Source organism: Sander vitreus, chromosome 12, assembly GCF_031162955.1.
Source record: "Sander vitreus isolate 19-12246 chromosome 12, sanVit1, whole genome shotgun sequence".
NCBI classification, from domain to species: domain Eukaryota; kingdom Metazoa; phylum Chordata; class Actinopteri; order Perciformes; family Percidae; genus Sander; species Sander vitreus.
In genome coordinates, this window is record NC_135866.1 from 26,831,020 (window position 1) to 26,833,803 (window position 2,784).

General features: G+C 38.0%; 1 protein-coding gene across 1 annotated transcript in view; it reads left to right on the forward strand.

The window, feature by feature from the left end:
* The first annotated feature begins 1,783 nt into the window (after nt 1-1,783).
* The window catches only part of ccr12a (chemokine (C-C motif) receptor 12a), a 3,258-nt gene continuing 2,257 nt past the window's right edge, over nt 1,784-2,784 (forward strand). Inside the window, exon 1 of the mRNA XM_078264951.1 lies at nt 1,784-2,008. The gene's annotated coding sequence lies outside the window, so the exon portion shown is untranslated. The remainder of the gene's footprint in view (nt 2,009-2,784) is intronic.

The window sequence follows — 2,784 nt, forward strand, 5'->3', positions numbered from 1 at the left end:
GCTGAGATATTCAAGTTATCTTGGATGAATTTAGCTTTGACTTGGTTGCACAAAAGCAAAATAACCATGGAGATGTATTCTTTGCAGCCAGGCTAAGATTAATCCTGAAGTCTCGTGTTAAATCAGCTGCTGCTCTGATCCGAAATAAACGTGTTTAACAGTTATTCCGTTGTCTTCTGAATGTGTTCTGCTTTATTTTTATTAACATGCATTACTTGTCACTATTGCTGTCACAATTTTGATGTAAATCCTACTATTGCAGTTCTTTACATGGTAAGAAATGGTTGCACTGGCACTGGAGATAAAGTGGGACAATGCGGAGGAAACGCATTAACGTGCCATTAACGACGACAACGGCACCTGACCAAACGTCCGTATTTTACGAGATGGGAGTGGGAATGTGTTAGAATGCCACAAAGCTTCTTAATCTTTTTATTTTGGTGCTGTCACGCATCTGGGAGTGAGAAAAAAACCCTGAATAATAGGCTATATTGTTTTACAGATATGCTTATAGTGTGTTTTGAAGTCACTTCTTTTTCTAGTTTTTGTCCAGTCATGTTTGTTCTGTATGAACATTTATTGTAGAAAGATATTTAAAATTAGACATAGCTTATAGAGATTTGTGCATATGGTTGTAAAACATATTCTCGCATTGTGAATAAGGGTTTGAAATTAAGCCTAGTCCTTTAGGGTAAATTTCCCAAGGAACATTAATTCCCTCTGCTCACTTTTAAGGCAAAGTAGGCTAAATAATAAAATGTTTATTTATGTAGTGCTTTACAGGCTACTCAAAGACACTTTACAGTAAAACCAGCACATTTAGCACATAAAAACAGATACAGCAATACAACCAACACATAAAACAAGCATATTAAAAGCAATTAAAACACAGTGCACAACTTTGTAAAAATGTGGAGTGACTAGTAAGTACATCTTTTTAAATCATTACGCATTCAGTCGGTCCGCTATTGTCTGTTGGGCTTTTATTCTCTGTCTGATAACAAGAGCCGTAGCCTATTTCCCTTTTTGCATATTAAATGTTTCACCTCCTCGTAATTTTCCATTAAAAGCTGCTGCTCAGCGGGTGAAACATATGCTGCACGCGTCTTCTCCATTTCTGCATCAGTAAATCTGTGATCGATACCGTGGTCTATTTAAGAAAGCCGTGGACGTGCACTTATCCCAGCTATCTACACCTGGCTTGACATAGCTTCACCTTCTCATCCTGGCTCGGCAAACGTGCAACCGATTAAGCCGCGATGAGCGGACCACACTAAGTCAAGCTGCGCTTTTTCAGTTATCCTGGATTTCTTCATATCACTGTTGTGCAACAGGCCCCTGGCGTGAGTCATTGGTTTAACGGGAAGTTATTTCATAACACTAGCCTGTACTTCTGTCTTTAAATGCAGTTAGTCTCGGGGACGTTATGTTGCTTGGATACTCACTAGTGTTCAACATAGTAACAGTTGCTCTCCCGAATATCTTCATTTCATGCACTTCCTGTCTCAATGTGTCACATCGTCAGCATAAACACAACCTCAAACTCTGCTCCCACCTTTGTGCAAACATATTCCTTTTCTGTCATGATGTTACCAAACATGCACAGACTGCAGTAATGCATTAGTGTGCATTTAGTTTCCATGCTTATTGTGTTTCCACAACTATGTTAGTGAGTAAATCTACCATGACAATCCAAAAGTCTACTTTTTTCCAAATTGGGGACACAGCTTTTTGTCCCCAATTGGACAAGCTGTCTGTCCCCCATTAACTGGTCTTTAGTCTGAAATGTGTAGAAAGTAGCCTAAGTCAGGAAACACACACACACAAACTTACACACTACAACAACAACAACACATTAGTGTGTTGTAGGACAGCCCCTTTAGCACAAGCCTCTTTGTCACCTAAACTCTTGAGCTCAGTGAGCTGCGTTGATCACTCCAGAGTCACTCGGGGCTTCCTTGTGCTCCTCATTGTTCTCCTCTCACTGTGCTCCTGCAAATCTGCACTGGTGAGTTCAATCAGCCTTTACGGCAGTGACATCAAGAGTCTTTTTTTTGTTTGTTTGCTTGATTTGAATTGAATTTCCCCATTGAGGTATTAATAAAGTACTTCATTATTTACAGTAATCTGTATTTAGCACTATGCTTCTCTATGAAATGTACATATATATGCATATTTTGCTGGTTAATTCTAAAACTGCCATATTAATGGTTATATATCAACTGCACTGTGAGGATGAGGTGTCTCTTTAAATGTTAGATTACATCAGCTCAAACAGAGCACTAGTAGTTAAAGGCTAGACTTTCATCTTCATACAAAATACCCAATGACTCATGACATGAAACTTATCCATTATAGTTCGTCGCAGTGACAAGCAATAATGTGATTCAACTTCACAGTCTTATCAGCTGATGTGAAGCTGCAGAAATTCAGGTTTCTACTTTGATGAAAAAAACAACTAACAGGAACACTTACATCTATACTACTGTAGGTCAATTATGAATAACTGCATTGACCCCGTGACATAAAGATAAAACTGCTGAGTAGTAATAACGCAAAAGCCTACACAAAGCACACATACAAAAATGATATTATGTATATATATATTTTGAGGTATTTTATTTAAAATCTTAAATCTTCTGATTGCAAATGCCATTGTGTGCATATTCGCTACTTATGATATGAAAGACGGATAGTTAAGTTTTACTCCTACCTTTGTGCAAACATATTCCTTTTCTGTCATGATGTTACCAAACATGCGCAGACTTACACTTACTTACTTAT